This window comes from Stegodyphus dumicola, chromosome 7, assembly GCF_044657685.1.
Source record: "Stegodyphus dumicola isolate Sdum_Otavi_A_Nest chromosome 7, ASM4465768v1".
NCBI lineage: Eukaryota > Metazoa > Arthropoda > Arachnida > Araneae > Eresidae > Stegodyphus > Stegodyphus dumicola.
In genome coordinates this window covers 206,215,904-206,243,788 of record NC_140774.1, presented here as the reverse complement: position 1 = coordinate 206,243,788, position 27,885 = coordinate 206,215,904, and positions in this window count along the sequence as shown.

Here is a 27,885-nt window from a genome sequence, read left to right as displayed (position 1 = left end):
TAAAGAATTATTCTCATCGGATAATCATTGAAAATTATCTTTGTCGTTACATAAAGGGACATAATAGCTGATGTATAAAGAATTGTACTCAAATTCTCAATAAAACAATCGAATATGTATTGCAATTTATCATATGATCATTATTTACAGGAATGATTCTTAAATGATTTCGACCTACGGCTCCTAATGACGCCGAGGAAAACTTGCGCAACTGTGACAAAAAGAAGATTTTAAAATACAATAAAAGCTTGAAAGCTAGGAAAAATGTCTGAATTTAATTTCCTTTTGTTTAAATGAAGCTTAATATTTTTAAAGGAAACTGAATATAACGTCATTGTATGTCGAAAATCTTTCGTTAATATCAGTATTTTAAATGAAGAGCTGCTTTTGGCAACTTTTATGTTTCACCTTTGGATACGTGACACGATATGCTATCGCTACGTTAATTCCTTTATTGAGATTTTGAAATTTTGTTATATTGAAATAAATTTAAATCATAAACTCTAATGTATTACCTGAAGTATCAAAGGTCTTTGTTTCCTGAGTTGGCAAGAAAAATTTATTTACGAATCGCTGGTTGCTTGGAAAGAATGAATACATTTTCTTCATAATGAAATGTTTCTATGCAGTTTATGCTATTCTAATTTTATTTATAAAAATTTAATTTCTTTTATTGTATAGTTCCTTTCTGAGTAGAAGTTTAAACTTCTGTAGGTATTTAACGTAATTTAGATGCAATGTTACTTTACTACAGTTACATAATTTTTTTTTCAATTTACTAAAATGCCTGAACGCAAGAAGACAGCACAAATGTTACAGCGAGCTACATAAAAATGAAGTAACAAACACTAGGAAACTCAGCAGGCAAGTACAAGAAAACTTGCGAGCTTCAAAAATGAATGAAGATACAACTAGAAACTCAGCAGGCAAGCATAGTGACAAGAAAGCTTACACATTCAAGAAAGTGAACAAGAAACGAATAGGAGTTCCAGCAGACAAGCAGCAACTCAAGAAACTTCGCGTGCTAAAACTGTATCAGAAACTAGTAGAACACACAAAAGACATTCAGAAAATCAAGAAACACTGCGTGCTCCGGAAAGGGAAGCCGAAGCGAAACGGAGGCCCATTAGATAAGTGGAACGTCAACAGAATATGCGCGATGAAGATAAGTTGCGCGATGAAGATACGTTGCAAGTAAACGAAGGATACAAGACTCTCCGCGTCACCGTAAGATTCGACAGGAAATACCAGAACAGCTCAAGGACCTGCATAAACAACTCGAGACGCTGCAGATTACGAACAATTTCGGTTCGAAGAGGCAGAGCTTGTACGAGAAAACAAGCTTCGCAAGAATGCATTAAGTACTCTTCACAATGCAGGAAGTTTACTTTGAGCAACACACTGTATACATAGAACTGGTAGACATATATAGTAAAGATTTTGCTTTGGCAACAGCCCCCTAGTAAAATGTATGAAGTTAATATTAGTATCTCACAATACCTGAACGAAATTTTTCTATTTACTTCTTCATTTACTATTTTCTTAAATTTTTTATCAGTAGTCCTGTCTATATATTATAGATATCAAAATCAGAAAAATTTAATTAATTATCTTTAAATGTATCTAAGTAATGAAAACTTCGCCCCTGTTCATACCGAAACAACACGATGTAATTGTAGATAGCTAGAAAGTAAAATGTATTCAGCAGGCTGTACAGCAAGCGACATGTATAAATGGTGATAACACAAGAATGGTATTTAATGTTATATACTGGCAGAGTTTTAAAATAAGAACATATACATCAGTGTTTTAAAAATACGAATTTTGCATCAAATTGCAAAACAAATATCTTAAAATCTGCCTTTTCATGCATAAGAGTTCAGCATTCGGAAAATTATATTTTCGAAAACGGTTTAGCAAAAATAAAAAAAATTATTGCCTTGAGAAATGGATAATCTTGGTATGAATCCGAATTACGCCAAGACTACCCGTCAATGGTTGTTTTGAACACGCCCTTAATGTATATATATATATAACACTTAAAAAACGTAAAGTGAGTGAATCTACTATCCGAGTGTGTAATAGTATGATAATGCTATGTCGTATGAACATAACTTCTTGCATTGTAAATAATCTGTAATATTATGATAATGCTATGTCGTATGAACATAACGTTTTGCATTGTAAATAATCTGTAATAGTATGATAATGCTATGTCCTATGAACATAACTTCTTGCATTGTAAATAATCTCTAATAGTATGATAATGCTATGTCCTATGTGTTGAAGTATGTTGTAACAGTATGTTGCGCTATGTCCTAAACGTTGTTAGTGCTATGTCCTATGTTTACTGTAATCAGGTCCCCTGTGTCCAGAGAGCTAGTACATGGGGGCTCTACCATTTTTGTCAATGGCGATGGCGTGGTGCCCCCTGTACTTGTTCCTGTCCTGTCCTGTCCTATCCGAGTGTGTCTTTATGTCTTGAGAATTTAAGAAATAAGAAATGCATTTATCAATCTGGATAAAGCTAACGCTATTGCCCGAATAACAACGTTTATTTAACACTTGATATAACCAATTTCATATACATCTTGAAAGAAAAACATAAATTTCTTAATCAGATTCTACCAATTGCAGAAGAAAGACAGAAATAATGGAATTTCTAATAACACTACAAGTAACATACCGAGGAATAAATTGCGCGGCAAAACTGATGCAATCTACAATATGTGAACCAAAAAATTTAGGTTCGGCTATAGAAATGCAATAGAATGAGAAATGAAACTATGATGAGATTTATAATGAAAAATTTACCATAAAGTATTAATATATGATATTAGTAAATATATACTTTTAATACTACTCATTTAAATATGCTGAAACTTTCATAATATTCATTACTTACAAACGCTTTTTCATCCATCGAAGCATAGCACAAGCCATTCTCAATTCAGTGCTGGTGCACGTCAATAAAATAAGGATAAATCCAAATTTTCACAAAAAATCAACCGCTTTGACTCGTTTCTCAAAAACGTTTACCTACAAATGCAGTATTAATATATCACATCAATATAATTCTGGATCATAAAATCTCCAAACAACGCATTAAACGCAAAAAATCGCATTAAGGCAGAATGAAGAATTTTCACTCTTACAATGGCTTTTACAACAATATACAATAGAATCTAATTTCTAAACTAAGTGTTCATTGTTACACCATATTTCATTCTTGAGGAATCTTTCATGGTTGTTCAGTAATTCTAACTGTTAACTGGTTTAAATCGAATTATGATTTCATATATATGCACAGACTTATATATGTATATATTAATACGTATCTGTAGTAACATACATCATCTTATTATATGTAGGCGCATAATTCTAAATTAATTATACTAGTCAACATAATTTATATATTGATAGCATCAGACTTTAAAAATTATTTATTACTATCTGCTTGCTAACTATTATATAATTACGTACAGTTGTACCTCGACATACGAGTTTAATTCGTTTCGTAACCTTGCTCGTATCTCAAAGCAATTTTCCCCATTGAAATAATTCGAAATGCCATTAATCTGTGCCAGCTCTCAAATCACGACCTCAGTTGTTTTTGTTAAGTGTTTTCGAATAAGGAAAATGTATTTTCTTATTCAAAAACAAGAATAAGAAATATGTATTTTCTTATTCAAAAACAAGAAGAAACAATTATTTATAAATAACAAATACATATTCTATAAAAACATAATTAAAAGAAAAAGTTAAGTGCCTACGGAAGCGCTTAATTTTTGTCTCTGGTCTTCGCTTTTTTCGTCATGCTCTGCTCATTTTCACCCGCAGATCGTTTAAAAAAACTGGTTTGTTTCTTCCTCCGTGTCAAGGCTGCACGACTAGTTGCAACTTTTTCGCGTTGATTTTTATCCACGCACTCTACAACTTTCTCCCACATTCCCAAGACCTAAGATCACGCTCTCTAGAAGAATTTCGGCTCGACAGCAGTTGTCGCCCAACAGTGGCGGAGGGGTAAAATCGCTGAGCACTGGTAGTTTCAAACTGGTTTCGATTCTAGGCGAATAGGTTGACTGCATGGGAGGTTTCGGAGTTTTTCCTATGTGTAACGTGTATATTAGACAGATTCCCTTAGAATGTTCTCCACGAAGGCATCCTTCATCCTAGGCAGATAGCGCAAGTGTGCTACGCTATAATCAACTAAATCAAACCAAACACCAGAATTTCCTGTGTGGCACAGACAGACTAAACACTTGTCGAGCACCGAAGCTAGAATCCTAAGATTCGAGGACGAATACGAAGGTTGTGGAAACCGGCTTTCCTATCTCCATGCCAGAAAACCGCTAAGCGGAAAATATTTTCAAGTTTTTTGTGGTGAGTAGGCGAAATAAAGCAGGATTACGATTATCGTAGGATTTACGTTATAATCATGATGGTAAAGTGATGTAATTATATTAAAATCATGACCAGTATGTGAAATTATTCGTCAAAGTTTTGGACTGATTTTGGTATATATGGTTCGAAGGTAGCATTTATGACATTGAAGCATCCTTTTTGAATATTTATATAAATATGTCGCGAGACTGCTCAACTAAGGTGAGATCGTTATAGTCAAGGTCGATTATGCTGACATTTTCTCAAGTCAGTAAATTGACCAAAGTATTATACTTTGGTACTTTAGTTTTACACTAATGTTGAGAGGAAATAAATGTTTCTTTGCTCTTATCTGTTCCGTAATAGAGTTCCAGGTAGAGTGTGATATATGTAGGGATTATAGCGATGTTCAAAGTAAAAGGTATACAGGAAAGAAAAGTGACAAAAAGAAAAATGTGCCTTAAGTTATAGTTGATTTCTTTCTTTCAGCAAATCATGTATATTCTAAACGCGATCGTCTAATACTATAACCAAAATTTATCAAAACATCGCGGCATAAAAATACATAGCAACGAATTTTCAAGCATAATTTTTTTTTGTAAACTGACTAACATATTTACATTTTTGTGAAGTAGCATATTTACATGTATACGAAATGAAAAATAGATATGAGGTAATAATAAAAAACTAAATAAAATATGCTCCCAAATAAAGACGTTAAGGCAATAATTGCTACACAAAGACAGAAAGTTGGTAACTAAACTGAGAACTTTTGCGGCGAAGACATTTATTAGTTCAAAAATGTATAAATATGTCAAAATAGAATAAATTCTATGTAGAAATGTTAGCAAAGATACTGTTACGAATTTGGTATTTAAAAAGCTAATGTTAGTTCAATTATAAATTAAATGGTTTTATTTCTCGCGCAGTGCAGCGCGTGACGAATATTAAAAGAAAGCTAAGCAGGAAAATTGAAAATACAAGAGCGCGTGCATTAAATAAATAAATATCTCTTTTTGATTTCGAGAAAGTACTGGAAAATTCTAGCGCGTGATTTTAAAATCTTATAAAAGGAGGAAAACATCTCAGTTCGCAGTAGTTGCTTAGTTTGTTGTTGTTTAGAAAACTGCTCTTGTTGATTGTAGCGAATTCGCGGATTAGCGTTCTTTAGCTGTTTTGAATTACGTTCTATTGGACATTTGAGTAGTTAAAAGATAACTACTGTGAGATATTGTAATACTGCATGATAATTTGAGAAAATTTAAGCATTTTTGTTGTGATAATAATAAATTTTTGTTCATTTTTCATCGGACTTGTGCATTCATTTCATAACGAACTCGTACGCACGCAACAATACATTACTGAGAGCCTGCAAACACAAATTGTAAAACAAGTTTTCGAAACAGTACAGTGGTTGGCTTGTTTACACTTAGATGTCCATTGCAATGAAATGTTTCCATGGCGTATTTGAAGGGCTCGATTTGCAATAGCAAGAACTTGGCATCCAAAACATATCCTCAGCAATCATTCCGCTAATGTCAATGGCAAGCAACTTAATAAGAAAATAAAACTGTGTGCATAACATTTGGCCCATTTCACTTTGGCTGCAAAGAAAGAAAATTTAAATGTTTACCTAACAAACCTAACGGTTTTGGTAATTGCATGACAACTAAATATTCACTAAAACTCGAAAACTGCTTTAATGTTTGGCTCTTAAACCGCCGTACGTTCCACAACGGCGTGGAAAAGACAGTGATCATTGTTAAAAAATACCGCTAGTACTTTTTGGCAGGTTCTTACATGATTTACGTGTAAATACGGCTGGCTTTTGCATTTATTTTTTTCTTCTAAACATTGGTCATTGTCTGCCCATATTTTAAGATTACACGTTAATATATAAAAGTATCGTTCAAAATATTCATTGACGTATGCGCTCGATTTTTTAATATATGTTGCGGTCACTTTAAATTAATATCTGTATGAGTTAAAGAAATGTAGAAAGCAACGAGCGAATGAAGGACAAGAATCGAAAGATAACTTCTTTGTAACCATTTACAGAAAATGTAATAACTGGTTTAATTGGACTGGGTGATGAAAAATCTTCCATCATTTTCATATTTTGGTATATTGGCTTTAGAGCATGAAATAAAGCAAGCTCAAAATATGACCTAAACGTATTTACTCATGTCATCAACAGTAGCAGTTAGATACTCACCTCTCGGAAGTTATATCAGAGAGTGAAATAAATGAAGCTGGATGTATATAAATTGGCAAGATATAATATCGTTGAAACAAACGTAATTTTCCGGGAAACTTTTATTACAGATCAGGTGGCATGGGCAATCCAATGTAATTCTGAACCCAAATGGCTGTCTGAAAATGGAAATTGTCAGATTCTCGGAAAGAAGAAAAAACTGAAGTCAATCATTAAATCAAGAGCTAATTTTTTCTACATCAAAGAAAACTTTTGACCTAATCTGTAAACAATAGAATATAATCTGTTAGATATAGTCACTTTGTCGACATGGGATTCGGTAAAATAGATGAAAGTTGTAAAATATTTATTCATTTTAATTTACCAGGTATTTTATGGTTACGCATCTTTACTGTGAGTTCTCTCTTACCTCTTCCTTGTCAAAATGTAAACCTTAGTTCGTGCGTATTTAAATGAGGTAGAAAAAGGTAGTATTAAGGGAGGTTTTAGACTAGAACGTGTACGGCTTGCTGAAGGACACATTACCAGTTCAAATTCTACGATAGCAGTCTGTCTTTATTGTTGTATATTCTTGGCAATAGTACTTGTCCTCCTCGTATATGAGTCAGTGAACTTCGCGTTAATAATTTCTCTGCAGCCTTTGGGCTAGCTTAATATTTAGCTAATTTTTTTAATAGAAAAACCTTACTTTTAAATTGCAAAAAAAAATATAAAAACATGCGTTTAAGAATCGCGATGCAGTCTTAACTGGTGGCATATATTTTTTTTTTTTTTTTCATTTTTCTATTCAGTCGTTTTTCAGCTAATCACCTCAACGCTCAGTTTTCTTACTAAGATGGCTTTAAAAACTTATTTTGCCTTCTTAATATTAACACTCTGTGCGTTTACTTTATTTATTAAATATGATACTTTTTGCCCCTTAAACCACCTAAAATTGGATTCAACTACAAAATTACAATATATTTCACAGCAGCATAAATTTAGAATATCCGATAAACGGTCTCGCGTGCTGGAAATAAAAATGTTTTATTCGGTACAGTGTTGCCACTGCTCGCTGGGTTTGTTAATAAAAAATTTGTTTTACAAAATATGAAATAGGTAATAATTCCAAATTCGGCTTTCCATGGGGCCTTGCTGGGGTGAAGGGCAGCGCTACTCTAAATCTGATGGTTATCGGAACAGTTGTTTCTTCACAGTGCGGAAAACCTACATACATCCACGCAGATTCTTCTTATTGAATTCCTTTAAATAAAATACAGTGCGATAATATTTGGTGGGAATAATCTGAAAACTGATACAGCGCATTTAAATGTTTCGAATCAAACTGTCGTTTCGAGACGGATATCCCGTTCAAGATAAACGTCCATTTTGGGGTAATAAGTACAATATGCGAAACAACTGCAAAATTAACAAAAAAAAAAGCTATTATAGAGAATTTAATCGCAAAAAGAGAATGATTCAATCGCAAAAAGAGATGACACCAAATTACGTGTAATTACGGAGGAGGCGATTAGGCTACAGGCGAGGTTGAGAATATTTTGACTTTTATATTTGAAATGGTAAATTTCCTTTATTAACTGTTATTAGCTATTGTTGTATGTATAATATCCAATCTGTACAAGCAGAATTCGTAAACTGTGCAAGAATGCATTTAATCATTTAAACAGTCCCTTGTGTCAAACGACTCGCAAACATTTTATCAATAAGTTAAGTAATTTCGGAAATATACGAAAAGATTTTTGGTATGAAAGTGTTTCTTCAGGAAAGGGCTCTTCCAGTTTCACAAGGGTATTTCTTGACTTGCAAGTCTGGTATCCAAATTAATATGGGTTTCGTAATACTTAATAAATATTTTTAGAGTCACAGCGCATTTAGAGAGGGGCCTTGCAAAGATCAACATTAGAATTATACGTATCGAGTGCTCTTGGAAAAATTAGTAGCCTTCAGAGATGCTATTTTATAAATGTTTGTAGCAAAGGGGAATTAATATTTGTTAAATTCATTTTATCGTTTAGGCTACTAAGTCGATATTTTAACTTTTCCCGTTTATTAAGGTACTGTTAAATAGTTTAAATTTGTTTTCATTTTTCATACTAAGCCGCATCATGAAAGAAAGAGATTGCTTACCAGTCGACAATGCATGTTTTTAATTATTTTTCCTTTAATGATCTTTTTTAAAACTTTTGTATGGGAACTTATATTATTTCATTAAAATTTTTTGAAATAGATTTGATAAGATCGAATGAAGTGTCAAGAATTTAAGAAAATGCTAAACACTTCTCTGACTCCGATAAAATTAACATTTAATTTTCATTTCTCATATCGAAATTCACAAATAGGAAACCAGGCATTGTTCTTTTTCATTTCATGGTGTCCTAATTTTTCCACTTCAACTGAACTTTATCTGAAACTAGATGATGATGCAATAAATCGATGTCATCGAAACGACACTACTATATTAGTAGTGTTCCTTTATAGGAAATTATCAGTATTATAGATTTTTATAAACAAGATTTTATGCCGCTGTTTACATCAACATCCACACGTTTGATATTTTAATATAAATATTTAATTTTCCTTTGCAGTTAATAACAAAACTTTTGCCTTAGTATATGGCTCTACAATTGCATTGCTTTTATTTCTGAGAATGCATATTTTTATAGTTATTATATCCAGGCTCACCCCAAACCCAATACGGTAATTTAAGTAAAGTGTCCGTGAATATCTGTAGGTTGATGTCGAAGAATATAAAGCCGTAGATGGCAACACAGGGAATTTCTGAAGACAGCGTAGACGCATTGTATTTTAATATTAAATAAACAAATATTGTACTCTATATATAGAAAGTATTGCCCGCTTATTGCATACCAGTTTTCTCGTCCGCCTATACGGTATAAAAGTTTGTCTCTTTCTTGCTCAGGACACATTTAGTTTCTAAGTTTAGTTGTTTTACTTTTTTGAATGAAACTGCATTGCTTCTTAGATGTAAAGCGGTGGTTTTGTAATGTCTTGGTGTGGAGAAAATGTTTTTCCGTGATTACTAATTTTATGTAACATATATCCGAACTTGTTGGAAAGGTGAGTGCCGACATTTCTCCTTTTAGTGTTACATGTGTGAACTTATAAGAAACTTCCGAAATTCTTATCTAAGGAAATTTTTCTCAAAAATATGGGTAAACCAGACCGGCTTCATGAAATAAAAATTTCAGCAATTTGAACGTTTTATTGCGAAACGTTCTTTCCCGGAGGACATTGCACCAAGCTCCAGTTTTTTATTGTTCCATTTACGGGGATTAAGAAGGCTAATGAGCACGTAACCCAGTGAACCAGCTGTTGTGTCGATGGCGAAAAGGAAGAAGGCAGACAATAAATTGCTATAAAAGTTGCTTAATTTTGAACTCTCCGCTCCCACGATTTAGACTCCGTGCTTGTTCTTCCTTGCTTATTGACGCTGAAAAATTAAACTATGTAGATTAGAGATGATGGGATGAACATAAATCTGAATAAAATTAAATGAAAGAGGGAAACCGAATAAACAGTGAAAGATTCCTTGGGAGATGTGTTGCAAACGGCCTACTTCCGTTTACTAGCGTATTTTTGACATCTTCGCTGACATTGAATTTACAGATGAAACTCCTACTAAATTTCTTTAAGAATGCTTTACTATTCCCAAATTCAGGATCCCGGTGCAGTTATTTATTGCATAATTCAGCAAACCTGAATTTTTTTTGCAAAATTCTAAGTGGCAGAGCGAGCAGGAATTGTGTGGAAAATTGATGTAGTTTTATTCCGGGATAAAATTTTCTTACAAAGTGAAATAGCTAGTACTATTACACTTTCCAGTTTCCTCCTCTCGTATTGCAGTTTTAAAGCATTATTTTTATTCCTTCCCATTTCAACTAAAACTGTCAGTGAAATTCAGTCACTAAACATTGTGGTCGAGCGGAAACAAATAAGAAAAGCTACCTTCAATATCGATGCAGTGGTGAATAGGAAAAATTTGACAGAAGCAAAGATTTAGAAATAAAATATTTAGGAATGAGATTACTATGAACGAGTGCTACTTCAACGAGTGTTTCGTAAAGTTAATTTAAAGTAAAAACTCGGATGCAAATTTAAAGGTTCAAATCCCGCGAACGGGCTGGCTGCATGGGCGTTTTCGTGGTTTTCCCCATGTGTAACGTGCATACGAGCCAGTTTCCCTTAGAAAGTCCTCCACGAAGGCATCCCTCCCTTTAGGCAGATAGCTCTCGTGTGCTTTGCCATAATTGAATAATCCAATCCAATCCAATCTGAGAGCAAATTTGAGAGCAAAATGTTGGAAACGGCTGCTTCGGACAGACAATTACGGATGATCTGCTCGGAGGATTCGACAGAAGGAGAGAGGCTTGTGACTCGATTAATTTTCATTATTATCATTTTTTTCTTTTCTGCGAACAAAACGGGGAAATCCCTTTTTATGTCTATGTATAAATTAGAGTAATGTAACATTTCCACTTGTGTGAAATATCGAAAAAGATCTCGACATTGAATGATCCGTGCTCCGATTATTTCAACTGTAACGTGCACTTTGTAACCTAGTGGGTTGCAATATATTGAATCTCGAGAACATAGAGTCCGCGATTTTATTTTTCGTTAAGTACGGATACCAAAATTTTGAAAGCAAAACGAAAGTCGCATTTAGGGTACAGAAATAGCTCAGTCGTATTTAGGGTGCAGATTTAGAATAAAATCGCATTTAGGTTACAGATATTAGTCGCCCAGATATAGCTCAGAAGATTGAAAACGAAAGTTTTAAAAGTGACGAAGTCAGTACGTTGTTTAAACAAATTCAGGACAAAATTCGCACGTTTAACAAACAACTCAAGAATAAATTTTGAATTCGTTGCTAAATGATAATACGCTTCAAGATGAATATTCCGAAGAGCTTTCGAAAGTGGAAGAATACCGAGACAAATTCTGTTTAATTTGGTTCGCTGTTGAAAAAATGCAAAGAAGAGAAATTCGGCTACGGAAGGAACAAAAAGCGAGCAAAAAGGGAAATTCAAACTTCCGAAACTAGAATTGAGGAAATTTAGTGGAGAACCGAAAGACATTCTTGCCTTTTAATCCAAGTTTGAAACAATTTCACAAAGATGATGCTATTGTGGATTAAGACCAATCTCAATATCTGTTACAATGTGTGGTAGTAGATCTTAAAACGGCAAGATTGGTGACAAGTTTTCCGCCAACTAATGAAAACTATTCAAAGATAATTGCACAACTTAAAGATGGCTTAGAGAGAGATTAACTTTTGTTTCAGATTTATGTACGGGATCCATTTTCCATAGTAACGAAAAATGCTGCTGGTCGGATTAAATGAGATTTAGCTGAACTTTATAATTTACTTGAGAGCAAGCTCATGGCCCTCGAAAGCTCAAAGGTAGAACTAAGGAAGAATTTGCTGAATTTTTGGAGCCACTTGTTGAGTCCTGCTTACCAGAAACTGTTCAATGGATGATACTTCGTCCCAGCAAGATAGTGCGCGCTCTTAGGATAAATGTTTGTGCTTTCTTCGAAACCAAGTGCAAAGGGAGGAAAGGATTAAGCTCGCACGTAGCCGGGTCGGGAGCTTCCCTTTCTGCTCATTCACGTCCACATTCTGATGTTCCCTATTGCTCTACAGCTGCTGCCTTCGTAAATTTCCAAGGCAATACAGGTAGGCGGAATTTAGGTTGTATTTTTTGTTAGAAATCCCACAATTCTGCCGAATGTTTTTCTGCTCGCAAAATGTGTTTAGAAGATAAACTAAAGCCTTTGGTGCAAACGCCTGTCTATTTTCGCCGCCTACGAGTTGGACATAGCTCACAGGCCTTCAGAAAGAAAGTAAAATGTTTAACATGTGTATAAATTTCACTATACCAATATGTGCTCTAATAGCGAAACTGTAAAGCGAAATGAAACTGAAAGTACTGTTTTTTCAAGTAATGCATTGTCTAATCAGCCAACTGTTAATAAAAATGTGTACTTGCAAACATTTGATTTAAAAATAGTTTTCGAAGGTACACAACTTACAGTTCGTACGATTTTCGACACTAGTTCACATAATCTTATCTTTCAGAAAGGGTCATCACGTTTTTGCAACTGCTTCCCAAATCGAAACAAACCATTCTTGGGGAGAGAGAGACAAGTCCTAATTGCCATTTAGTGTTTGATGTTAATTTAAGAAATTTTGAGCGAACGTATGAACATAACTTTGAAGTACTTACTCATAACAAAATATGCGAATCTGTTCCAAAAATAGTTGATCACAATACCCTAAATTAAAAGGTAGAAATATCACCTTGTCTGATTTGCAAGCTAAGGAATATAACATTGAATTACTTTTAGGAGCAGATGCCATCGGGGCATTATTGCTGGCAGCTCTCTGAAACTGCACTCGGGTGTGTCTGTAGTGGCGACTGAATTCGAATACACTGTGATTGGTAAAGTAAACAGCTTATCTGAAGAACCTACTTCAGCTACTATTCTAGCATTACTGGAAAAAAATTTGTTCAACAATATAGTGTCGTTGCATTCCTCTAATCTTGTGTAACCGAACTCTGGAATTTAGATGCCATTGGCATAACAGACCCAACCGAAGATGTTAAACTAGAACTTGCTCACACCAACACAGTTAAGCAATTCAAAGAGATATTAAATTTTCTTTCCGATGGCCGATATGAATTGCCACCATCCTTTAAATTTGAAATTCTGTTACCTAACAATAAGTCTATGACCTTTAAAAGTCACAAAAGTATGTGTCGACGAATTAATGAGAAAATCAGTTAGGTGAATATAAGGTAGTTTTTGAAGCAACGGGAAGATCTAAAAGTAATAGAAAAGAATTTAGTATGCTTGATTTTTTTCGCCATTTATTTTAACAGAAAGTTGCTTAGTAAGATTTTGTCCAGGTTTATTATTTGTCATGATTCTAGATTTGGAGGATGAAATTTCAAGTTTAATTTTCTTGCATTCTTGCTGGAATATGGCTATTATTTCTTGACAATTTCTTCGAAGGATTAAATGGGACCTTCCACTCATAACAAATGCGACGTCATCGGCGAAAGCAGTAATTTTAGCAAAAGGAAGCCAAAGCACTTTTTATAATTTTATTAAATGTAATATTCCATAATTCTGCGCTTATACATGCGCCTTGTGAACATGCACGAACTTGTTTTCTTCTGATTAAAGTATTATTATATAAAATGAGACTATGCCGATTATCAAGGAAATTATTGATAATTTAATAGATATTATAAGTACATTCAATATTTCTAAGTGCTTCTTTAATTGAGGGCCGCCATAATGAATCAAAGGCTGATTTGAGACCTAAGCTGATTATTGCGGAGTGTAGGTTTTTGATTTTATTAACATGGATTTGGTTTAGGACTGCACTGGTTGCATGAATGGTAGATTTTTGCTGCCTAAATCCACACTGATTTTCATTAATGAATTTATGATGGTGAAAATGGTATTCAAGTCTTCCTATAATACAACTTTCAGATTTTCTCCAAGGGCTGGTAGAAGGTTAATTGGCCGACAGGAATTAGGATTTTCATGAGCTTTGTTCTTTTTGAGGAAGAGTATGATTTGTCTTGTTTTATAGCAGTCTTGAAAATACCAAGTTGGAGACATTTATTGCAGATTAGAATTAGCTTAGGATTACTTTTATGTATAATTTGATAGCAGATTCTATCTGGTCCAGGAGCATTTTCGTTATTGAGTTTTTTAATAAATAGATTGAGTTCCATGGCTGTAAATGTGTTATCATTTTCTTGGAAGTAGATTACAACGAATTAATCTTTGTTCAGTTAAATCATCATACATGTTTTCTTTTGGTAGAATAACATCTAGAATGTTTTCTAAAGTGATCTTCGTAACATTTTTATCATTATTTATTATTTTTATCGTTATTTAATATTTTTATCCCCTATTAGTGACTGTAAGTTGCGTTGGGTGGAAGATTTTGTTGGTTTCAATTTTGTACAATGAGCCATACGTATACTTGTTGTTCGAACAGTAGTTGCACCATGCTTAAAGCTTTGCAGACATTATTTGCTTTTTATATGAGGCTTTTCGTTTTTTGTATTTTTGAAATAGGTTGAGTCGTTCTTCATCAGTTTGCGATGATTTCAGTTTTCTTCGTAATGCTCGTGTTTTGTGTTTGACTTAGCGGAGTTCTTTCGTCACCAGTTGATTTTTATAATGGGTATTGATGATCTTTTGAAGAAGGTACGTTCGTAGGTATCTTGAAACTTTCTGATAAGTTCCTTGGTAATATTATTAAGTTCTGCTTTGGTTGTACACAGAATAATAGCATTTAGAATGTCATTTGAAATTGGATTGAACTTTCGTTCAAATTTCTTTTCTTTGTTATTATTGATTTTAAATCTGGTAAGTGCAGTTAATGACGTATATTCAGTTATATCAAAAGAGATATATTTGTTATAAGATTCGGTATGTTCATCTAGTATTGATCTGTTGTTAATTTGTGTGTCAATCAAGATGTGTTGTAGAAATAAGAAGATCAGTCCAATATTTATTGTAGGTATTATCAAAGGTAGGTCGGTCAGTAAAATGATTATGTAGAATGAGATTGTTTGCATTTAAAAATTCTTCAAGTATTCCTCCTCTGTGATCGGTTTGTAAGTATCCCCATTAAGTACTTTGCGAGTTAAAGTCTCCACTAATAACATGCGGACTATTATTATTGTTGTAAGATTTCATTTAGTATGGATAAGGTTTGATTTGGATTTTTGACCGAGATATATAGATACTAGTAATAAGAAGCTGAGATGCATTAGTATTGATTGAAATTGTGATTATATCTCGAGTATTAATAATTATTGTAGAATTCCATTTATTGTTTGGAATGAATATGGCTGTACGAGGAGATAAAACACCCGTTGAAGCATGACATTGAATAATTGCCCAGTTATTTGGACTTCTTCCTAATTTGCCAGTGATGCAATAATGTTCTTGTTTTATAATAAAATCTGCCAGATAATCTACTTGATACTGACATAGTTGGTCAGTGGCGGTCTTTGCTCTTTGAAGATTTATTTTGAGAAAGCGGATGCCATTGTTATTCTTTTTATTGATGGAAAGGGTCTATAGATAGTCTGCAGGATCTTGCATTATTGTTGATAATATGTATTGGATTTTACTCGTCTAACTTCTGTTTGATATGTGGACCAGGAAATAGCTAAAGCTGGATGTTTACAGTCAAATTTTGTTTCATACTTTTCATTGTTAATCCAATAGTTTATGCAGTACGGAGTTTGGGAATAACAGCAAGAAACATGATATTTTCCGCCGTAGAATGAGCATTTTGGTTGGTTTGTCTTATGAGAGAAATCCTGACAGACTTGACATCTGCGTACACCGATAAACTCGGTTATTTAATTGGTGCGCCATCCAATATATATTTGTTTTTTACTCATAAAATTTTGGAAAGTTTGACCGTGACATTTTATGATCCATTTATCGATATTATTTTGATAATTCAGTTTAAATAAAGGCCTTAGGTGGAAAATATTTGATTATGTTTCTTGGGCTATAATTTGAATCAGTTCATCAGAGTTGAAATGTTTTGGAGTATTATGAATTGTGCATTTTGGTATTGTGGCTTCCGGAAGTTTTACGTTAACTATATCTTTTGCAACTGTTTTGGCAATGAGGTTATAGCTGATTTTTTCTATACCTTCTGGGTTATGACAGTGTATTGCAAGGCTTCCTTGAAGAAAGGTGTTTATTCTTTTGACGTTGATATTTAATGCTTACAGTGGTATTATTTGCAGTGGTATATGATTTATTTGTTCTATTTTTCTTTTTCGGGTCTTGCTTCGTTTGGTCATTAAATCAATCGTTCTACAGTCGTTATCCAGTTCTGGCTCTTTTCGCAGTTCATCCGGTTTCCTTTTCGGGTTTGACAGTTCTTTTCCGGTTCCTGCTGGTTTTGCAGATTTGGATTCTTTTCCGTTTTTTGCTTCTTTTCCAGGTATTGCGTCTTTTCTGACTCATCTATCTTTCCAGTTCTGGCATCTTTTCCGGCTCTTGCTTCTTTTCCATTTTTTGCATTTTTTCCAGTTTCTTCTTCTTTTTCAGTTCTTCTTTGTTTTTTAGTTTTTGCATTTTTTACAGTTTCTTCTGCCTTTTCAGTTCTTCTTTGTTAACTTGTTTTTGTATCTCTTCCAGTTGTTTCTCTATTTTCAGTTCTTCTTTCTTTTCTAGTTTTTGTATATCTTCCAGTTTTTTCTTGTTTTTCAGTTCTTCTTTCTTTTCTAGTTTTTGAATCCATTCCAGTGTTTGCTTCTTTTTCAGTTCTTGCTTCTTTTCTAGTTTCTGTTGCTTCTCCAGTTTTTGTTTGTTTTTCAGTTCTTCCTTCTTTTCCAGTTTTTGCTTCTTTTTCTGCTCTTGTTTCATTTTCAGTTCTTGCTTCTTTTCCAGTTTTTGCTTCGCTTCCTGCTCTTGCTTCTTTTTCAGTTCTTGCTTCTTTTCCAGTTCTTGTATCTTCTCCGGTTCTTGCTTCTTTTCCAGTTCTTGTATCTTCTCCGGTTCTTGCTTCTTTTCCAGCTTTTGTATCTTTTCCAGCTTTTGCTTCTTTTTCATTTCTTGCTTCTTTTCTAGATTTTGTGTCAATTCCAGTTTTTTCTTGTTTTTCAGTTCTTGCTTCTTTTCCAGTTTCTCCTTCTTTTCTAGTTTCTCCTTCTTTTCCGGTTCTTCCTTTTTATTCAATTCTTGTTTCTTTTCCATTTCTTGCATCTTTTCCGGTTCTCGCTTCTTTTCTAGTTCTCTCTCGTTTTCCAGTTTTTGCTCCTTTTCATGATCACAAGAAACGTTTTCCAATCTACAAAATAATCAGTATATCTTTATTTCAGTAGTAAAAAAGTGAAAGAAATGCAACGACGATCACGTTTAACATGTACAACCCTTTAATATTTAGATACTATATAACACTTTGGGCTCAGTTTCATAGGGAAAAATCTCCCCGTAGATTTATTGCCTGACAGAATATTTTTCTACAAAGGGCGAATTTGTTGTTTTCGTTATAAGGACCTAAAGCCAAGCAGAGAAGTTAAAGAATTTGGCGTGATTTGTATGCAATAAGCGACCACCATGAATCTCACGTAGAGTGTGATAATTTGCAAAGTTTCAGTGCCTTACTTTTCCTTACTTAATTTTTACATAAGTTGTAATAATAATAATATTAATAATAAACAGGTGGCTTAAAAACAGAGGGAAACAATGGGGAAAATTGCAAAATAGGAGAAAAAAATGAAACTGAAATCAAAAATGAAACAACTACAAAAAAAGGATGGAAAAAGCATCTTAGAAGATATACACGTAACGTTCTTTCTGAATCAGAAAAACCTGTATTTAAACGAGTATAAGTTTGAGAGCTTTAGATTCATTTAGTTTTTGAACCAATTACTATTTCTTACGCTTGCTAGATATTTTAAATTTCTTCAATTTTTGTATAATTTACTTACGTATTTTGTATTTTAACCTTTTCTTATTATTATCCCAGTAGAGGTAACCTTACACATCATTACATTATCTCCGAGTTTCCTCATTTAAGTCATCTTTCTCTCAGAACAATCCCTTTGCGTCGCTGGCTGCACAGGTTTCAAATTTTCTCTCGTTATTCCAAATTCGGAAAATATTGCTGGTCTATTTCGTCGTCCAGCAGAGCAGCACTAGGAGTTTTGCCACCATTTGTTTTCAATTGAAAATTTTATTCTCATTCTTCAGTTACATTCTTTAAGTTTTAATTATTTATACAGGAAGAAAGAAAGAAATCAAACACAGTAAAACAAATTAGGAAAAGAAATATCTGTTTTCTCCTATATTTATTGTTCCCTGTAATTTCTTTTGCCTGTTCCATTAAATTTATTGAAGGAAAATTTGCTAAGTTTTTCAAAATGTATTTCCTAAATCCTTATGCGAATTAAGCCTTTCTGAGCGTTTCGGCTAATGGCCGAAATCACTTTAATGGCTTTCACAATGTAATGTTTAAATATTGACAGCTGCCTATACTGAAATATTTTCTCCATTGTCCTCGAAAAAAGAAGTAAGCACATCGACCATAAGATGTTCTGGAAAATACTGTGCATCCTCAGGACTTTCCCAGCAGCTGCCACGATATGTGCCACAAGTTCCTGTTGGACTTGTAACAGGGGTTTCGTGCACGAATGTGTTGAATTACCCCGAGCGGAAGTGATAATGCAAGTGAGGTCTCGTGATCTTGCTGAACAATGCACTGGACTACCCCTACCAAACCCATGTTTAGGATACTTTCCTAAGGAACTTTCGAATACTTTCTTTGATGACAATCCAATGTTTTTGTTCTTATTTCTTAGTTTTCGCTGCGCTAAGAATAATAAAGAAATATCTTTACACTGTTCGTACCCTATTTTTCTTGTGTTGTCTCTCGTCACTATAGCGCCAGGAAAGCGTTTCCGACCATGCATTGCAATAAACGATTATATATATATATATATAATTTATTTCCCAAACAATATTGATTAATTGATTATATTATCTCCTATGTTTAATTAAAGTAGAATTATTTTAAAAGAGTGAATCCATACTGGTAAGTTATATTTCGAAAGATGTTTTGAAGTAATTTGAAAGCAAAATATTCATAATGTTTTTGGTTAATAATGTTAATAATGTTTAGCAAAATGCAAAATGTTAATAATGGGGACTAGAGTTAAATCATCATGAAGAACAAAATTTCAATTGTAAAAGGAAAATTAAAACCATGTAATCATTGTCATTGATCGGATATTAATTGACTTTTCAAGGGGAACATACCAACTCCCATTCAACGAACAATAATTGATAAAAATACGTAAATACGAAGGTGTTTCGTCTTTACTCGAGTTATAAGTTAAAGCCGAACCGGCAATTCTAGTCAGGCCAAATATCTCCGCGAATAGAAGGGATTATGATCCAATGCTTATACTCAAAGAACTTATTCTTATGAAGCAATTTAGTCAATTCAATTTGGAGTAAAAAGCAAAATCTGTAGTGAAATCCGATATAACCCGAGTAACCGTCCCCGACACCTTCATGTTTATGCATTTGAGTTCTATATTATTTTTAAAAATTAAACATTGGAAATTCAATTTGGAGTAAAAAGCAAAATCTGTAGAGAAAGCCGATATAACCCGAGTAACCGTCCCCGACTCCTTCATGTTTATGCTTTTGAGTTCTATATTATTTGTAAAAATTAAACATTGGAAATTGTTATTATAAAATCGAATTCAAAGTAAAGTTGAAATAAACATAGAAGATTACAAAATAAGATAAATAATGCAAAGTTTGTAAAAACAAATCAAAGACAATACAAAGTAATATAAAAAAATGTAAAAAATAATATATAATAAGAACAGTGAATGTACATGAAGATATAAAGGCCAGAAAAGGTATTAAGTAACTTACATTCTTTCTAGTGGGGGAGTTGGCAAAGTATTCTCTTCATGTCTGACTCATAAGTGTTGGGTGTCCGAAAATTCTTAGCGGCAGTGGGGGCTTTGAATAGTATCAGTCGGTAAGACTTGGGTGAAGTAATTTATGGTAGTGGGTTGGACTCGGAATTCTTGAGGGATGTATTATGTGGAGTTCTTATTTGAGGGAGACTGTCTGTTAAGATCTTTTTGAAAATACTAGTGAATGGAAATTAATTAATTTCTGGTTAATTGTCGTGTCGCAATGATTAAGAATTTAAGAAAGGAAAAAAGTAATTTTCACTGTCCAAGAGCTATTAGACAGACTAAAGTCATGAAATAGGCCCATTTTTTTAGTAACAGTATAGTAACAGCATGAGTCTGAAGACAATTAGGTTTTTACAATATATACAATTGAGTAATTACACTATATACAAATCCTTCAACTGATAGTCATCCAACTTATACCGCCTTCTCAGGTTTAGGAACAAATTATCATATCCCTATCAGTTACATGATTTAGAGTGAGTATTTAACGCCTGCTCTTTTAAGGCAATGGTTGATAAATTGAATGGGTATTAGATTATTTTTGAGAATTTTAATAAGGAGCAAAATTTCGCGTTGTAAATCTATTGTATCTGTGCATATAATTTTAATTCGTTGTATTTGATTAATTATAGTATTGTTAATTACTTTTTTGGATATGTTGGAGTTCCAATTTATTAATTTGTTAGTACTGAAATTGAAGTTTCTTGTTTTGTCAAAAAGTAAAATTTTTTTGTAGTTAATGATTTGAAGATCTAGAAAGTCTATGCTATTTTGTGAATTATTAGTTTTATTAAGTGTAAGACAATTCGGATAAATCTCGGAGTGTTCAATTTTATCAAAATTATTAATTGTAATAAGGTCATCAATATATCTGTAGGTGTGTTTGTAGTAATTTAACTCTTGTGGTTGTAGATTTTTTTGGAAGTTAAAGTCTTTGACAAATAAAAAGATATTACAGATCGAGGTGCTGGAATGTAAGCCCATTGGCAATCCTCTGACTTGTTTAAAAATTTGATTTTGAAACTTGATGTAGTTATGAAAAAGTGTGCATTTTAGGTAGGTTTCCCATTTGTCAAGAGTCATGATATTGAGCATATCAGGGAAGAGTTTAGTTAGATCAAGTAGACTGGTATAGATTTCTTCTAGAGGAAGTGAGGTATATAAGTTTTCAAAGTCATAGCAATTAATCTTTTGGATGTTAATGGTTTGAATAGTATTAATGACAGGAGTGTTATTATGAATGATCCAGGATTGTTATGATTAGTGTTACAATCATTGAAAATAAATTTACAGATTTTATTAAGTTGAATTGAAAAATAATAGTCTACATTTTTCTTGTAATTTATTAGTTCCATTAGCAATAAATCTGAATTTTAATTGTGTTTTATGGAATTTGGGAATCGCATAAAGATTAGTAAATCTGTTGTAGTTTGCATTGAAAGTAATATTGAGTTTCTTATGAAAAGTTTTAAACCTGTTTATTATAGATGTTTCTGTAAGGTTGGCTAATTGATAAGTAGTTGCGTTGAGAAGTTCTTTATGAATAATTTCTGCGTAGAATTGTTTTCATATAATGCTAAAGTTATTAGTTGTTTAACTATTTTTGTAATAGTAAAAAGCTGTTTTAATTTTTTAATATCTGATGTAAGTTGCGACCAGATCAGTGTACTTTTAAACTTGAGGTGACTGATTTCGGTGGATATGCGTTGAAGAATTTTGGCTTTCCATTTTTAGAAGGTATCTATGGGTAAATTCAGTTGATAGCTTGCTTTAACTATAACTTTGTTGATGTTGTTTTCGAAAGTCTTGTAACAGAAATTTGTAGTCATGTTACTGACTGGTCTAAATTTTGTACCATAACTCATTAGTGTTTTAAGTTGATGGTTTTGTATGATATTCAGGTTGCCAGTAATTATGTGCTGGTGATGAGAATCCACGTAATTGCTGTAAATTGGTGTCTTACAATGTCATTCTGCTGTTTCATCTATTTCATGGTGGTTAGTCAGCAAGTTGCTTAAGGTCCTTTGATATTTAAATGCAACCATAGGTAATGTATCAACTGCGGGGAAGTAATCTTTACAATCTCTGATGATTCTTGAGAAATGAATATTGTCAAACTGCGGATGTAGAAAATTGACTTTAAAATAAATTTTGCGTTGAGTGAGACTATTAGAGAGTCCGAAAAAACTAAAATCGAGAATCATGTCTTTAATGATTTGTATGTCGTCGTAGCTTTATTGAATGAATTTTTTTAGTTTGATAAGGAATTTATTAGTACAGGAGTGTAACAGTTGAGAAGTTTCTTGGGAAAGTTGTCTGAGTCAAAGAAACATTTCAATTGTTTTTTCAATGCAAATGTATCCAAAGTGGATAAAAATCTCGCATTATTTTTTATTTTGCTTCCTCTTATTCCTCTCTGCGTTTTGTTGCTGTAGTGCTTAAATTGGCTGAAAATAGACTTCTTAGAAGTATCTCTATGACTATGTATATAAGTGTTAAGTCCATATGGATAAAGTGAACGTTGTTTTAGTATATAGAGAGATTCCTGAAAAATTCGTGTTTTGTGATTGGGTATTATATCTAGTATCTGAAGTTGAATAGAGTTGAAGTCATGGTGTTTAAAGTGCTCTAATTCTGCTGTATTGAGTTGTGATGGTGTACTTATTTTAATGCTATTTTTTGTGCGTTGAATTTTTTGATTTAAGCTCTATGGTTTTTGATTCGAAAGTTAAGATTGTTTTTAGTCTGTCCTATATATTTTATATGTCAAGTGCCGCATGTAATCATGTAAATACAGTTAAATGTTTTTCATAAAAATTGTATTTTGGGTTTATCTGTAGCAGGCATGGCGTTAAATTTTCAAGTTTTTCATCTAGTGGAATGACATTTAATGATTTCAATTTCAGATAAACTAGCAAGATATAAAAGTAAGGAGGCTGCTAACCTTCAATACAGTAAAGTTTTTGTATAAGAACTTTATAAAACTTAAAAATTAAAATATTAAAAAAGAAGAATGGTGGTAATATATAAAGTGGGTACATTAGGCAAGAGATAAATAGCGCTAATAGCTGCTATTTAGCATATCCAATGTTGTATGATCTTAAATTCATTAAGTGCGAAAAGAAGTTACAATTACTTGCGCAATTGCTGCAAAGTTAGTTAATAATAATTTATTTCCTAAACAATATTGATTAATTGATCATATTATCTCCTAAGTTTAATTAAAGTAGAATTATTTTAAAAGAGTGAATCCATACTGGTAAGTTATATTTCGAAAGATGTTTTGAAGTAATTTGAAAGCAAAATGTTAATAATGTTTTCACGGGGACTAGAGTTAAATCATCATGAAGAATAAAATTTCAATTGTAAAAGGAAAATCATATATATATATATATATATATATATATATAATCTTTATATATATATATATATATATATATGTTACCGTGAGAGACCGAAATTGGAGAATGTCGACTTTCACCGGAGAATGTCAACATTCACCAAATACGTCGGTGAAAGATCGAATATTGCATTACATTCTTGTACATTCGGACCCTCACCGGTGTATGTCGACACTCACGGATGTGTTCTGGTGTAGGTTGAAAAGAGAGGAGTATATGTACACGCTGTCATTGCAAAAGGAAGTGTTCCACAAATAAATGCTGCTGTAAAAGCAAGGGCCTCTTGTGCAATTGAAAGTGTCATAAGAGTTTAAGTTTTTGCAATAAATAAGATTTGAATCACGTAATTTAGTAAGTTTTAAAGTTCTATTATTTTCCTTTCTCATTTTGAATGTACAGTGTGTTTTAAGTTCTTATATTCTTAAGTTCTTAATTTAAGTGCGTTTTTTCGTGACCGAATTACGGAGAAAATATAATATTCTTATGTGTTCAACATTCACCATTAGTAGATGGTGAATGTTGACATTTACCGGTGTAAGTCAGAAATAAGAGTATTTGGAAAATATTTCGGACATACAACAAGCGACTATGTGAATTTTAACATTCACCGGTGAAAGTCGACATTCTCCAGATTTCGGCGTTTCACCATAATATATATACGATAAACGTATATATATAGATATATATGTATATGTGTGTGTGTGTGAATTAATGTTAGGAATTCTGATCGCACATATTGATCTATAATACAGAGCAAATTTGGCAGATGAATAAGATAAAATATTCAGATTTATTTCAGTTCACATTTGCGGCCCCAATTCATTTGAAATTCTAAACCTACCTATTTCTAGAATATTTATATTTCTCATATTGTTGAAATAGAAAGAAAGTAGCACGACGTCGTGTCAGACGTGACAGAGATAGAAAAAATGTGCATAGTTCGACAATATTGTGGCTTAGTAAGAGAAATATTTGATTCAGGCAATTTTATATTCCCACTTAGCTAGGTCATCATCTTTATGTAAAAATCATGTGATGGGTGTATATATATATCTACATAAATATATTTTAATTAATTAATTTTTATTTTTTAATTTTCTATTAATTCAAAATTATTTAATATTATACATTAAAAAAATAATTGCAATGAAAAGTTGGAATCTCGAAATTTTTATTATGTTTGATAAGTACATTCTCAAAACTCGAGCTAAATAATATTATAAATCTCTGTAAATCTAGAAATATATAGTCTAACAGAAACAGATGAAGAGAACAATTTATATTAGATTTGTTCCGAATAGAGTATAGGATGGATTTCAGTGTTTACTTAATTTGTTTTACATACATATATATTATTATTTATAAACATAAAGTCCTTTTTGTCTTTGTTACTCTAATTATATCAACTATTTGACATTCAACAACTAACTTCATAACAACTTCTCATTCACAAATTTTACAAACTGGCCGTTTAAACACGTGTATTTTGTATATTAGCTTTCTGTTTATATATTTCATTAGTTAATGCAATAACGTTTCCTCATAATCAAAAGGTATGACAATAAATTTGAATTCTTCACAATATGATTTTCCAACTTAAACATTTATAATATATTTTTGTAATGAAGGAATGAAAAAAAACATTAAGCATTATAAATCTGAAAACGTATTATTTTCCAGACCAGCGTTTTTGTCAAAAAATTATTAAATGTATAATTAAACTGGACCTGAAACATTATGTTTTGTTTTATTATTTTTTCCGAAAAGACTTACGTCTCCGACACGTATTGCAATCTTAAACATTGGGGTCCAATTCTTCTAGTAGTTGTTCGCTGTAGAATATTTCTGCTTCTCCTTCTTCTTCTTCTTCAAATAGACGTCGATAATTATTTGCGCTGAAATATTTTTATTTTATTAAATATATATGTTCATATGTTTGAATTCATTAATTTAATAAATGATTACTTATACGTTTTTTGTCAAAAGTAGTAAGTTACAGTTTGCGAGCATTTTTACAGATTGTCAAAGATTTTTAAACGCTCAATGTTCCACGAAGAAAATATCTTTACTTATTCAAAATCTTTTGAAAACAATAAATATGGAAATGAATATTCCTCTTATTAGCCTAAATTCCATTATGAGAATATACAGGTATAATAGGTAATGAAGCTGCTGGCACCAACAGCTCAGGATGCCATATTAAAAGGTCTGATTGACATCTATCATCTCAAATCAAACCATGCAATCAGGAAAAAATTTTCCAAACACGTTTTAATAAAATAACAAACAGGATGGGACGAGACAGATACAAGAAGATTGCTCGACGGTTACCTCCCGCAAGTATCCCTATAAAGAATAATTTTTTTTCTCCAATTAGATTGGCAACAAGTCATGGAAAGTTCCCATTTTATTACCAGAGATTCTTAAGTAGCACGTAAAATGCGAGCGCGAAAAACCTGCAAATCTAGAAAACCTAAGCTTTATAAATGGCACTCTCCCTTACTTTCCCTTCTTAGAAAAAATAACCAGGATTTGCATCAAAAATTCCAGAGAAACGTGTTTCTACAATATGAAGTGTGTGTCTGCACTTCAACAATTTATGAAATGTATTATTGAAAGTGAAGGAACTGTGATTATAAGTATCTAATCATATTACAAAAATGAATAAGCATATATTTAAGAACAAGAAAATTTTTTAAACGGTGGCTTTAAATGCTGATGAAATTTCCAGTCGAGCGCAATTAATCAATGTTTGGGATCTCAACCTGATGGCTGCGTATGCTGAGTCGATGACTGATCATTCATTTGGACAATTTCCGCACAGGATTAAAAATTGCCTTCCTACAGACTTCTTCACTTAACGGGCCATGTGTTCAAAACACAGATTTACACGTTAACTGAAATGTATAAAAAATTAGCGAAAACAAAAATTATTTAAACGCACAATATCTCTTCGGATCTTCTTATGTTCCTGATTATTACATCTGCTGAAAACAATTTAATACGTTTAAATGCAATTACATTTCATTGAAGTGATCTATTAATTGTTTAACAGTTTTCTGCTGTTGACTTCAATAAATTTAATGATGTTTGGTATTTCATTTGTTTCCAGCAACACCTAGTCTCCTTTGCAAAGAAAATTAATATTAACTTTTGTAATTAAGAAATGATTTAGATGAAAAATTAAATTGGACTGGAGATAATGTCTCGGTTGTTTTCGTTAAAAGAAGTTGGTGCTTTCCGAATTCAAAAAATATCTCCATATATATACATAACATACATGTAATTAATTTACACACTTAAAAAAAGTATTCTTCACATGGTATCTTCAAATGGGTAGATACGATAGCTGAAAAACAAGTGTCGGACTAAAGCGGAGCTGCAAAGAGCGATTTGTTGTACTGATACTTCCGTTTATATAATTCTTGTTATTCGATGCATGTAGTTTTGTTGAAATTCCTGTTACAAATTGCTTTATTCTCTGATGTAAAATGAATTATCCCAAATTTTATTCAGAAGATTTAAATAACGGTTTCGATCACAATACACAGCAGTTACTAGTAAAATATCTGGATCGGTGACTTTTTGACGTCATTTAAAACGCTTAATTACAGGGCCGTAGTACAATTCCCAACCGGCCCCAAACCCAGGGTTATAGCGATATACAATAGTGACATGATCGAAGATTCTTTGGAAATAATCGCTGTCATCGAATGACATGCATATTCTATTTAAGTAATCATAGTCATCAGCTTTTAATATTCGTTGCAAATAATCATTGTCATCGAATAATCATTGTAAAGAATTATTCTCATCGGATAATCATTGAAAATAATCTTTGTCGTTACATAAAGGGGCATAATAGCTGATGTATAAAGAATTGTACTCAAATTCTCAATAAAACAATCGAATATGTATTGCAATTTATCATATGATCATTATTTACAGGAATGATTCTTAAATGATTTCGACCTACGGCTCCTAATGACGCCGAGGAAAACTTGCGCAACTGTGACAAAAAGAAGATTTTAAAATACAATAAAAGCTTGAAAGCTAGGAAAAATGTCTGAATTTAATTTCCTTTTGTTTAAATGAAGCTTAATGTTTTTAAAGGAAACTGAATATAACGTCATTGTATGTCGAAAATCTTTCGTTAATATCAGTATTTTAAATGAATAGCTGCTTTTGGCAACTTTTATGTTTCACCTTTGGATACGTGACACGATATGCTATCGCTACGTTAATTCCTTTATTGAGATTTTGAAATTTTGTTATATTGAAATAAATTTAAATCATAAACTCTAATGTATTACCTGAAGTATCAAAGGTCTTTGTTTCCTGAGTTGGCAAGAAAAATTTATTT